This window comes from Thamnophis sirtalis, unplaced genomic scaffold (assembly GCF_051295495.1).
Source record: "Thamnophis sirtalis isolate CommonGarterSnake01/CBP01778 unplaced genomic scaffold, rThaSir2_p1.2 scaffold_6, whole genome shotgun sequence".
Classification (NCBI taxonomy): domain Eukaryota; kingdom Metazoa; phylum Chordata; class Lepidosauria; order Squamata; family Natricidae; genus Thamnophis; species Thamnophis sirtalis.
The window spans coordinates 80,926,351-80,939,855 of NW_028261386.1; positions in this window are offsets into that span (position 1 = coordinate 80,926,351).

Sequence of the window (13,505 nt, forward strand, 5' to 3'; positions counted from 1 at the left end):
AAATGAACTCCGCAAAGGGGGAGAAGGAGGAGAGGAGGGCTGTCTCCTCCCCCCAGCGCCCCCCGATTCCCACCGGTACCAATTCATAACATGATTACTCACCAGTGAGTAAGCACAGCTGCAACCCCAAAAGACGAAATGAAATGGAGACTCGCGAAGGCATGTTCAGCTAAGCGGAGTCCAGCCAATCAGTGAACTGGTTGGGATGGAAAATTTTCAGCACGTGGCGTGCTGAAAATTTCCCATCCCAGCCAGCTCACTGATTGGCTGGAGTCCAGGCCAATCCAATCAGTGAGCGGCAGACTGGGCTGGCTTAAATTTGTAGGATAGAACGGAACTGTCAGCTCCTCTCCATTTATTAATTAGGAAAGAAAGACCATGAGACTCCATGTGTAGAAATCAAATGTACTTTTACTAATAAAAAATGGCTAAAAGGCTATGCATAGCGAAGTCTGAATATTTAGGCGCGAAAGCAGTTGATATATAGAATAGCCCATTCCCCACCCCTTGGCATCACAATCCCAGCCCAATCATAAGTCTTCCAAGTATCAGGTGTGAGATAACTTCAAAAGGCATCACGAAGATGGAATGTCGGTGCCGTTAGTCCAGGCGGGAAATACCCACGCCTGCGCAGTCCGCTCAGTCGGTGAACTCCAGAACTTTCCTCCAGCACAATGAGTAACCCCTCCCAAATACCAGGCCCTCCCCCTCCCGTTTCATGGCAGCTGAAGCAACAGCAAAGCAGAAGCTGACATCCAGCCGTCCCCCGGAAAAAAGCGATCAGGCCTGTAAAATGAAAAAAAAAAGACAAACAAACAGACCAACAGCAAAAACAGAAAAGAAAAAAAGTGGGAGAGAGGGAAGAGAAAATTAAGGCTTGTCAGGATAAGCAGCATAAAACTTCCGAAGCAGCCGTGGAGCACGAACATGGGACTTGTCAACCCATTCCGTATGGGAGGGGGGGAAATGCTTCCAAGCCACTAAGTACTGGATGCGGTTACGCCGCTTGCGGGAGTCCAGAATCTCACGGACTTCAAAGTGTTCTTCGCCATCAATCAACAAAGGAGCAGGTGGAGGAGGTGCTGGCGGACGTAAAGTGGAAACACGAACAGGCTTAATGAGGTTAACATGGAACACGGTCAAGATGCTTAGGCAGTTGCAAACGAACGGAAACAGGATTGATGATCTTGAGGATAGGAAAAGGACCGACATACTTAGGTCCCAGTTTCTTGGACTTCTGGGTGGTCTGAAGGAACTTTGTGGACAAATAGACTAAGTCGCCCTCCTTGTACTGATAAGGATGCGTACGCTTCTTATCAGCTTGCTTTTTATGAGCGCGATGAGCGGCATCCAATGTAGCAAGAGTCGAAGGCCAAAGACAGCTGAGACGCTCACTCCAGTCAGCGACGGAAGAAACTTGAGGTTGGTCACGAAGTACTTCTGGAATAGGAACAAAATCCTGACCAAAAACAACTCGGAAAGGGGTAAACCCAGTGCTGGAATGAACAGAATTGTTGTAGGCGACTTCAGCATGCGGCAACAAGTCTACCCAATCATCTTGCTGATAATTAATGAAACAACATAAATACTGTTCTAGAACAGAATTAGTCCTCTCACAGGACCCGTTAGTCTGAGGATGGTGGGCGGAGCTAAGGCCCTGGGCGGAGCCAATGCGTTTAAGAAACTCCTTCCAGAAGGTCGAGGTGAATTGGACACCTCTATCAGAAATGATACGATCAGGCACTCCATGCAACCGGTAAACGTGGGAAATGAAAAGTTTAGCGAGAGCCTTAGCGGAAGGGATCTTATGGCAAGGGACAAAATGAACTTGTTTAGAAAATAAGTCCGTAACGACCCAAATGATGGTGTGCCCCTGGCTCTCAGGAAGCTCGACAATGAAGTCCATCGAAATTTCCTTCCACGGGGCAACAGGCCATGCCACAGATTGGAGTAGCCCTTGCGGTTTCCCAGGTGGCCGTTTGGTGGCCGCACAAACCAGGCAACTAGCAACATACCATTCAATGTCCTTTTTCAAGGAGGGCCACCAGAATTGTCTCTTCACGAGATGCAAAGTTTTCACGAAACCAAAGTGACCTGCCAACTTGGAATCGTGAGCACGTTGGAGGACAACGAGACGAAGAGATGCGGGGACATAAAGTTTGGCCCCGCTCCATGGTAGATCATCCCTCATGGTGCACTCATCCTGATGTCCCTGGAACCAGTCGTCCTGGGGAAGGGCGCATTTGAGGTCAGTGAGCAAATCTTGAGGCATGTCCATCTTTGAACGTGTTTGCTGGCGAGTGACCATTGGGGCTGCCAGGCTGGAAGTGGGAACAACTGGTTGAACAATGCTCAGTTTGAAGCAGTTGTATTGAGGGAGTCTGGACAAAGCATCCGCCATGAAATTTTTCCCCCCAGGGATGTATTTGAGCATGAAATTGAAACGGTTGAAGTGTTGGGCCCATCGCATTTGTTTAGGGGACAGACAGCACGGGGTTCTCAACGCCTCCAAATTCTTGTGATCAGTCCACACCTCAAACGGGTGCTTGGCGCCTTCCAGAAAATGGCGCCATGTGGTCAAAGCCCATCACACCGCAAACGCCTCTTTCTCCCAAATGGCCCAACGCCTCTCAGTGTCTGTGAGTTTGCGTGAGGTGTAAGCACATGGTTGCAGATTACCTTGGTCATTGGCTTGTAGCAAGACGGCACCAACGGCGACATCACTGGCCTCAGCTTGGACAACGAAAGGCTTTTCTATGTCGGGATGTTTCAGGACCGGCTCCGCAGCAAAAAGGCGTTTAAGTTTCTCGAAAGCAGCTTGACATTCCATGGTCCAATCCAAAGGTTTGCTAGGCTTAGGTTTAGGCCCACCCTTGGACTTCAGCAAGTTAGTGATAGGAAGTGCGATTTTGGCAAAAGAAGGGATGAATTGACGATAGAAGTTAGCAAAACCCAAAATTTTTTGCAATTGTCTGCGCGTTCGGGGCGCCTCCCACTCAGTGACCACCTTAACTTTTTCAGGGTCCATCTCAATGCCGGCAGGAGAGATGCGATAACCGAGGTAGTCAATTTTAGCCTGGTGAAACTCACACTTTGACAACTTGGCATAAAGTTCAGCAGCCTTGAGTTTTTTTAAAACAGTGCGCACCAGAGCGACGTGTTGGTCATAAGTGTGAGAATAGATAAGGATATCGTCCAAATATACGATAACGCCTTTGTAAAGGTGGTCATGCAAGACCTCATTAATTAATTGCATGAAGACTGCAGGCGCCCCCTGCAGGCCAAAAGGCATGACCCGGAACTGGAAACAACCAAGAGGACAGTTGAAAGCAGTTTTCCATTCATCTCCTTCCTTTATACGGACCCGATAGTACGCCTCCCTGAGGTCCAGCTTAGTAAAAATACGGCCCTTCCCCAAATGGGCCAACATGTCCTTCATCAAAGGCAGCGGGTACAAATTTTGAGTTGATATGGCGTTTAGGTTTTTAAAATTCACACATAATCATAGAGAGACATCTTTCTTTTCACGGAACAGCACTGGAGCAGCGACTTTAGGGTGGGCCAGCTCTATGAATCCCCGTTCCAAATTTTTATCGATGAACTCTCTCATTTCATCCATTTCCCTAGGTGACATGGAATATATTTGGGGTTTTGGCAGCTTAACTCCGGGTAAAATGTCGATTGAACAATCAGTAGGCCTGTGGGGCGGAAGTTTGTCGGAAGATTTCTCACTAAAAACTCCCCTCAAGTCCCAATATTCTTTCGGAATTTTTTCCTCTCCTTCAATTCGCTCCTGCCTTCTAGCGGCCAAATCAGGACTGCAGTCAACAGGGTGCGAAGAAGCTCCCTCCCCTTCCGGAGGTGTGGCCGTGCGAATCCGTAACCAGCCTTCCCTCCAATTTATGCGAGGGTTCCACTTGCGAAGCCAAGGCAGGCCCAAAATGAGTGGTCTTTCCATCCCAGGAGCCACAATAAAAGACATTAGTTCCGTGTGGGATCCCATTTTCATCTCTAAGGGCTCAGTAAAGAAATGGGCGCCCCCCCCCCCCGCGATGGACCCATCTATCTGGCAAAAGACAATAGGGGTTTTTAAAGTTTTCAACTTGAGACCCAGTTTTTCCACCATAGCAGGGCTGATCATTGAGCGGGAACAGCCTGAGTCAAGGAGGGCGGAAAGGCATTCAGACCCCCCATCGGGCAGAACTCACAATTCTACGGGGATTAGCATAGGGCCTTTGTTTGAACTCACCCAGCGAGGCGAGGCGTCGTCATCGGAGTCATCAGAGGAGCTGGTGGAGACATCCGCTTCTCCCTCCAAAGCCTGGCTGACGTGGGGGGGGGGGTTTGGAATCAACGGCAAACGCAGCTTCTTTCTTCTTCTTATCTGAGGGCTTGGTAGATTTTCCCTCCCGTTTGGAAGGGGTTAGGGCGGTGGGCAGCTGGGCGCGGCATTCAGGAGCACGATGGCCAAGTTTCCCACAACGAAAGCAAGTAAACGGTCTGGATTTTCCAGAGGGGCCTCCCCTCCCTTCGCCTCTGCCTCCGAAAGGGGTTTTGCGGCTCGGGGGGAAGATTTTGCAGCTTTCTCCTTTTTCTTCTGCCTCTCCTCCCTAGCACATTTGAGCCTTATTAAATCCAGTTCAATGTCTGCCGCGTTTTCAAACCAAACAGTTAAGCATTTGGGAAGGTTGCGATTAACACATTGTTGATAAATATCTTCATCCAAGCCCAAAGCAAATTTGTCCAACAGGGCTTCTTCACCCCAACCTCTCATGTAATTACATAGGTGTTGAAACTCCTGAATGTACTCAGACACTGGCCTGTCCTCCTGCGCGAGGGTCATAAATTTCAGTTTGCCCCGTTTCTCAGTCAGGGGGTCATCAAACCGCCGCTTGAAAGCACCCATAAACGCATTGAAATTCCTCAGGAGGGGGGAATTTGATTGATGTAATCCCGTCCCCCAGTCAGAGGCCTCTCCATCTAATGCAAGTAAAACCATTCTTATTCTCAAGGTATCTGATTCAAAATTAGGCCCATAGATTTCCATATAATTATAGACTTGCATGAGGAAAGACCCCAGCTTCTTAGGGCTACCATCAAATTTTACAGGCAATGGGGGGACTTTAGCCATTCTGCGTCTTCTGGGGAGTGGGGCCCCTAGTCTAGCAGCACCCCTGGCAGGGGGGGCGAAGCTGCTCGTGGGTTTTCTTGCTCCCATCCCCTCTCGGCCTCTTCACCTTCCCCAAAACTTAGTCCAGAGTACCTGGGTTCCAAGTAATCAGGTTGATCTCTCTCCTGGGGTCGTCGTTCGGCTCCCGCCTCAAACGGCCTTTCCTGGTGTTTCCTTCTAGTAACGGCCGCATCCCAGTTCATTCCCTCCTCTCTTTGTCCCACCGACAAAGACCAACAGGGGGGACTAGCAGGACACGATATTTCCAGTTGAGCCAATTCTTCAGGAAACAAGATATCAGCGGGTTCTTTGTCCTTTTCACCTTCGCTTGCCGGCGTAGACATATTTTTTTCCTCTCTGTCCTGTCTCCTTGTAATTTTTGGCACCTTCCACGGTAGATTGTAGTCTCCTGGAAAGGTGTTGTTGAGACTTCACTAATTGTCAGCTCCTCTCCATTTATTAATTAGGAAAGAAAGACCATGAGACTCCATGTGTAGAAATCAAATGTACTTTTACTAATTAAAAATGGCTAAAAGGCTATGCATAGCGAAGTCTGATTATTTAGGCGCGAAAGCAGTTGATATATAGAATAGCCCATTTCCCACCCCTTGGCATCACAATCCCAGCCCAATCATAAGTCTTCCAAGTGTCAGGTGTGAGATAACTTCAAAAGGCATCATGAAGATGGAATGTCGGTGCCGTTAGTCCAGGCGGGAAATACCCACGCCTGCGCAGTCCGCTCAGTCGGTGAACTCCAGAACTTTCCTCCAGCACAATGAGTAACCCCTCCCAAATACCAGGCCCTCCCCCTCCCGTTTCATGGCAGCTGAAGCAACAGCAAAGCAGAAGCTGACAAGAATGATGAGCCAGCCCAGCGAGTTAGCAGCTGATGGGTGGGGGAGCGAGGGAGCTGCAAGTGCCAAAAAAAGTGTGTTTTTTAAAGAACTGTGTGGGATGCGGGAAAATTTATGAAAAAGCGTGGCTGTCCCGCCAAATGCGGGACGTCTGGTCATCCTACTCTATAAGCCTCCTAAAGACTATGCATGCCCCACTTTTTGACAAAAACGGGCCAGTTTTTCCAAAAAAAACCCAGGCCTTTTTTGCTTGTTTTTGGGGGGCAGCCCCCAGGAGCACCCTAGAAGCTTCTAAAGCCTATGTATACCCTTTTTTTGACAAAAACCGGGCCTGCTATCATGAAAGTGGGCCATTTGGGGGAGGTCTGCAGAGTGCTAAAACTTTTTTTTTTAATGCCTCTTCAAAATCTTGGTGAGTCTTGGTGATCAGAGGTGGTTCGGCCTTCATTTTCAGCCATTTTTCACCCTGAAGCCTCCTGAAGCTTCTGGAAGGCCTCCCAGAGGGCAGGGGGGGGGACATTTTAGAAAGCCTCTGGAGCCTGGGCAGGGCAAAAATGGGTCCATCATGTGCAAAAAGCAGGGGGAGGGCGGGAGTTGTGCCGCATGTGCAGGGGGTGGGGTGGGCGCATAGAATTATGGGTTTGAGCACGCCTGCCCACAACCCCCCTGCACTCCCCCCACTTTTGGCACACGATGGAAAAAGGGTTAGCCATCACTGTGATATAAGGTCTCCTGCTGGAGCAGGGAGTTGGACTAGATGACCTCCAAGATCCCTTCCAGCCATAGATTTCTGTGTTGTTTCAAAGAGTCTTCTGAAGCGAGGATTTGTGGTCTTCTCCCTCCCTCCATGTATCTTATCTATCTATCCATCTATTCATTCATCCAGCTTTCTCATTCCCTTTCTCCTCCTTCCTTCCTTTCCCTCCCTTCCTTCCAGCCCTCTTTCTTTCTTGTCTATCCCTTTTTTTGCTCTCTCTTTCTTTCTCTCTCTGTTTCTTTCTTTCCCATTTCTTTCTTTCCCTCTTTCTTTCTCTTTCTCTTTTTCTTTCTTTCTTTCTTTCTTTGTTTCTTTCTTATCTTTCTTGTCTCCCCCTTCTCTTTTTTCCTTTCTTTCTTTCTTTCTTTCTTTCTTTGCTTTTATTTCTTTTTCTCTTTCTTTCTTTCTCTCTGTCTCTCTTTCTATCTCTTCCCTTCCTCCTTCCCTCTTTCCTTCTAAAGCTAGGAGACCCACCTGAAACAAAAACTCCTTTGGATGCAACCACGCATTAGTATCCAGCTTATTCAGCCCAACACACAGACACACACACACACACACACACACACACAGAGTCTTCGCTTCCAACCAAACCTGCAGCAGTGGAGGATGGGCTGGTGGGCACGTGCCAGCCAGGAAGGAAGTCGCAGCAACAAAAGCTGAATGGTTGCAGTGGACATAAAACTTATTTAAGCTGCCTTAAAGCGGTTCAGTGCGTTTTGCCCCATTTCCCTGCTGGCAAGTAAGAGAAACCTGGCAGCACCTGAATCTTGACATGGAGGGCTTGTTCAAAAAGAAAATAAGAGACCGAAAAAAGAAACATAAATCCCCACAAAAGGCTGCCAGACAGATGGTGAGGGAGAAGACATCCAGGCAGGCTGTGACATTGGGGAAGGAAAGAACAAGATAAGGGAAAAGCTGAGCTTCTTGTAGCTTTTTGCTGAGCTTCCTTGCAGCTGGGACTGGGATGTGATCTCCCTCCTCCCTCCTGACAAGCTGAAGAGTGGCTGTGGCTGTGAGGGATTGGGTGGGGTGAGGCTTCAGCCCTTTCCCCAGACGGAACAAAAAGTTAACTGGCTGAAGAATCTCACCATTGCCTATACCATTACTAACAGATGTCCGGTCTTTTCTTGAAAGCTTCCAGTGATGAAGCTTCCACAACTTCTGAAGGCAAGCTATTTCATGAGTTGATTGCTCTCACAGTCAGAAAATGTGAAAGAAGCAGTTCAGTTTTTTCAAATATGCCCTGTGAAAGCTTGCTAGATTTCAATCTGGATTTATTCAACCTTGAAACAGATTTTCCCATGGGCAATGCAAGTGGGGTAGGAGAGGGGGGGTCACACAGTCCCTGTACATGTGAGACAGAAAAACTTACCAAAAGTTAGGCGAGTGGCCAAGGCAGGCAATGGAGACAAATACGGAGGGAGGCAAGCAGGGGCGACGGAGGCAAATGGAGGCAGTGGAGGCAAATGGGGAGGAAGGAAAATGAGAGCCACCTAAATGGAGGCAGTGGAGGGAAACTGGGAGGGAAGAAAAGGAGGACAACGTGGGCAAATGGAGGCAGTGGAGGGAAACCAGAAGGGAGGAAAACAAGGGTGACAGAGGCAAATGGAGGCAGTGGAGGGAAACCGGAAGGGAGGAAAACAAGGGTGACAGAGGCAAATGGAGGCAGCAGAGGAAAATGGGGAGGGAGGAAAATGGGGGCAATGGGGGCAAACGGGTGAAGAACAGCTGAGCCTCGGGCATGAGAATGAACATGAAGGCAGGCAAACTGGTGAAGAGCAGTTAGGCCAGATCCGTGAGGATTAGCACGAAGGCAGGCGAGGTGCAAAAAGGATTGAATGGGAGGGGCAGAGAGGGGCACAGTGGGGCCAGTCAGAGGTGTGATTTGCTGCTTCGCCAAACTGTGCTTAATCGTTACTACTGGTTCAGGAGATCTGGTCGAAACCAGCTGAATACCACCTCTGACTTGGCACTTAACTGCTTTGAAACTCATCGAATTTGGTACACAACGCATTTTGACATGAAAATATGTGTTCCTTATACTCATCATTTGTTTGGTACTCAACACACAAGCTTGTCAGTGTCAGCTGCTTTGTGACTCACTACATTATTCCCGATGGGAAAATATTGTTTAGTATTCATCGTTTTTGATACTCATCATACCTCCCAGAACTAATTAATGATGATCATATACAGGTACCACTGTATATGATTTAAACCATTTCTCTTAAGCTTCTTCTTACCCTCACTTCTTAAGCTTCGGCAAAGCTTGAAAATAGAACACTTTAATTGAATATATTAACATTCTTCTCCTTTTATGCTATGATCACAGTAGGCATCCAACCTCAGTTGTCTGGAGTCCCAGAACTTTTTCATGTGGAAGCAGTCATGCAATGGATAATGGCACCATTCCTTTTTATAATGGGTATGTGTTGTGGCTCAGCAGGAGCTGTTGGAGCTGCCACCAGACTCCGACAGCGAGGGGCCCTATGAGTTGGCTCTGGAGGATGTGGGGGACCCTGGACAGGGTTCTGACTCCGAGCAGGGCGCAGAGAGGCTGGTTGGCCACCAGGAGGTGCCTGAGCCTTGGACCAGTGGGGAGGAGACAAGGGAGAGTGATCCGGACGCCAGCAGTGAGTTGTTCCTGGATGCCCAGCACCGAAGAGCTAATAGGCATCAGGAACAGTTGCGCAGTTACAGGAGGTAATTGCACTCAGCTGGTGGTCATTAGGCTCCTCTCCAGATTATAAAAGGACAGCTTGTGCACACGCCCCTTTTGCAGAAGTCACCAGGAACAAATGTTGGAGAACATGTTTGTGAGCTTGGCAGGCTGGATTGCTGCCAGGGCTTATCTGTGCTGGATTGCTGCCCAAGCTTGTCTGTCTGTTAATTAAATGCCGTAACTTATCTTTGGCTCGGAGTGTGTTGGTGTGGGACGAGGGGGGTCAGAACATGTATGCAGATAAATTTGTCAGGAACACAGCAAAGTTTTCAGAAATGCCATGCTGGCACAGTAGCCAGTCTTATTCTTCTGGGTGTCAAAAACCATGTGACTTTTCTTGAGAAGCACTCACATCTGTTCGTGTGTCACTGACTCTGCCTATACAACAAACAGCTTTGTGTAGCAATCCTTTCTTGGAAATTGTGTTATATCATCCATAGGCTTCTGTACTAGTGATACATGCAAAATCTCAAGTACTTTATGAAAGGAAAAGAAAGTGGATCTTCAGAATTATGTTGAAACAGTCATATGATTGAGATAAAATTGCAAGTTATGTTTGCCAAGAATAAATATACCAGAGAAACTGTTGTGGCCCAGCAGGAGCCGTTGGAGCTGCCACCAGACTCCGACAGCGAGGGGCCCTATGAGTCGTCCCTGGAGGATGTGGAGGACCCTGGACAGGGTTCTGACTCCGAGCAGGGCGCAGAGAGACTGGTTGGCCACCAGGTAGCGCCTGAGCCTTGGATCAGTGGGGAGGAGACAAGGGAGAGTGATCCAGAAACCAACAGTGAGTTGTTCCAGGATGCACGCCATCGAAGAGCTACTCGGCGTCAAGAACAACTACGTAATTACAGGAGGTAATTACGCTCAGCTGATGGTCATTAGGCTCCTCTTCAGACTATAAAACAGACTGCTTGTGCCACACCCTTCTTGCAGAAGTCAACGCTTTAACTAAAGAGAAACGAACTTGGCAGGCTGGATTGCTGCCAGAGTTTGTCTGAATTGCTGCCAAGGTTTGTTGGCCTTGCTGCCAAGGTCCTTATCTGTTTGTTTACTTGGCTTTCAGTTACCGAGATTCTGGTCTTGTTATTAAAGGACATTCTCATTAAGCGTGTCTCGGCTTTCGTTACTGGACGGAGGAGGGGGTCAGAACAGAAACCTAACTTTGTGTCCTGTGATTTAAGCACAATGAGAAAATATCGTTGGTTTTAGGCACAGTGAGAAAGTACCATGATTTTTAAGCACAGTGGGAAAGTACCATTGGGGAAATCACTTTTCTTCTACTTTGGAAATGGTGTAAGCCAAAATAAACAAAATAAGCACAGAAAGTTAAGAACAGAAAAAGATTTGAATACAGATCAAGTCAGAAGTATTTCTATTCTTTGGTAGCTTCTTGCCAAAAAAGGTAGCAAATCAGGAGCTTTCAAAGAAATGTATTGCAAATGATACCACAAGATGGAACATTACAATAATATCACTAAGGAAATTACTTGCCTCAAGTAGAGCTGAGGTGGCGCAAGGGAGCCAAGGTGGCGCAATGGTTAGGGTGCAGTACTGCAGGCCACTTCAGCTGCAGTTCAGCAGTTCGGCTGTTCAAATCCCACTAGGCTCAAGGTTGACTCAGCCTTCCATCCTTCCGAGGTGGGTAAAATGAGGACCCGGATTGTTGTTGGGGGCGATATGCTGACTCTGTAAACCGCTTAGAGAGGGCTGAAAGCCCTATGAAGTGGTATATAAGTCTAACTGCTATTGCTATTGCTATTCTAAAAAAAAAAACACCACAGGGCAAGACATCAGAGACATAGTTTCAGTGCTGTTCTAGGAAAAGAATTGTAAGTGTTTGGGGATCTAACAAAATGCAATACCTATCTCTTCCCCTTCCCAAAATGAATTCCTTTCAATGTAATGTAGAACAAATAATCAACTTATAGCAGAGATCAAGGGTCAGGAGTTTATTTAAATTGCATCATTTCCACAGCACTCATGACATACAGATTCTAAATTTAAAAAACTTATACCAATAGACAATTATTTCACAAATTGTTATGAAATAAAGAATTTATGCTTCAGCTTTCCTACCATGACTATATACATAAAGGGAGATTGCTGCCATTATTTGGCTGAATTATAGTAAGAAAGAATGCCTTCCCACAAGCTGCTTATGAAACTTAGAAGTTACATGTGGAATAATATCAACTGTAATTTTAAATTACTCTTTATAATCAACAACCCCCCCTCCCACATACACAAATGTAACATTCTCCTTGAGGATAACCATTCAATAAAATGGACAAATGGACCATGGACAATAAAAGGTTCCCATTTTATAGGTCTAATGCATAAAGGACTCTAACATTCACAAGGAGCATTGTCATTTTGCAAGATCAGGTTACACTCAGAAAAGAAGGAAGTTTGTGGGTTGATAGCCACACCCATACATACTCACTGTTTCTCAATCATGAGCAAAGCAATTTAAGATGTGAAGGTGATTTTGCCCTTCTCAGGTATGAATAAATCAAGGACTCAATCACAGAAGTATTCTACTATAGTTTATTTCATATTTCATGGGTTCAGCTTGGAGGTCTGAATGACAGGTGCTTGCTTGAACATAAAAACATCTATCAATGTGATTTGAATATTTAATGGAGTATAATGCCACAAAGAAAGATGCTTTCAATCAAGCAAATGCAGGTACATCTCCTTCAGATCACTCAACTAAAACCAAGGTGGTCAGAGAAAGCAACAGGTGAACCAGGGGCATTTATTAAACTCTTATGGGTTGAGAACTTGATTCAGTATGAAGTTCTCCTCAAGTTCAAAGGCTTTATTGCTTCAGTTTTGCAATCAACCAACACTGCACACAAACTCGGGAAATGATGGTAATAACAGAAAATTTAAAGGGAGGTCCATTAGAGTTCATTTTCATTGGTAGTATAAGAAGCCCTGGGAGAAATACTGTAAGACTCTTGTTCACAACAGAGAATGGCATTTGTATGTCTAGGTGTTCTGGAAATAAATATTGTACTTTGAGAAAACCTCTTCCATTAATTTTGTTCAGGCCACATAGAGACAATGCACTTTGGATATGTCGGATCTCATTATATAGGCTCAGTTTGGGAGTGTGGTTGATATATTGTGGCTCAACTGTGAGGTATCTGAAACTGTAGCCATGCTGAGGTTTTCACTGGAAGTTCTGCAGGATCATTAAGGTTGATTCAGCCTTCCATCTTTCTAAGGTTGGTAAAATGATGAACAAGATTGTTGGGGCAATATACTGATTCGGTAAACCGCTAAGACAGGGCTTTAAAGCACTATGAAGCGGTATATACCATATTTTTCAGAGTATAAGATGCACCCTTTTCCCTCAAAAAAGAGGCTGAAAATCTGGTGCGTCTTATATACTGAATACAGCATTTTTTTTGCCTCCTGAAACCCCTCCCCTTCACCAAAATGGCTGTGCATAGTTTGTAGAAGGCTTTCAGAGAGCTCCTGGGGGCGGGGAAGGGCAAAAATGAGCAAAAAATGGCCATTTCTTTCCTCAATTTTGCCCAGCCCCTGTCCCCAGGAGCACTCTATAAGCTCCCTAATGTCCTTTTTTTCACAAAAAAACAGGCCCATTTTCACGAAAAATGGGCCATATTTTGCTCATTTTTGGTTCCCCTCCTTCAGGAACACTCTACAAGCCTCATAAGGGCTATTCACGCCTTTTTGGAAAAAAAAACCAAGCCTGTTTTTGCGAAAAACGGGCCATTTTGGGGAGGTTTTCCAGAGTGCAAAAACTTTTTTTTTTAATTTGCCTCTTCAAAACCTTGGTGCATCTTATACTCCGAAAAATACAGTAAATCTAAGTGCTATTGCTATTTTGCAGAAAGCATTTTCTGCCTTCCAACGATTCTGTTCCTCTCCTCCTCCAATCCTCTTCCAGAGTAAAAGCTCAGCTACTGTTCTGTACAACAGCTACGGCTCCATTCATTTCAAGCGCCACAGAAATAGAGGTTGGCA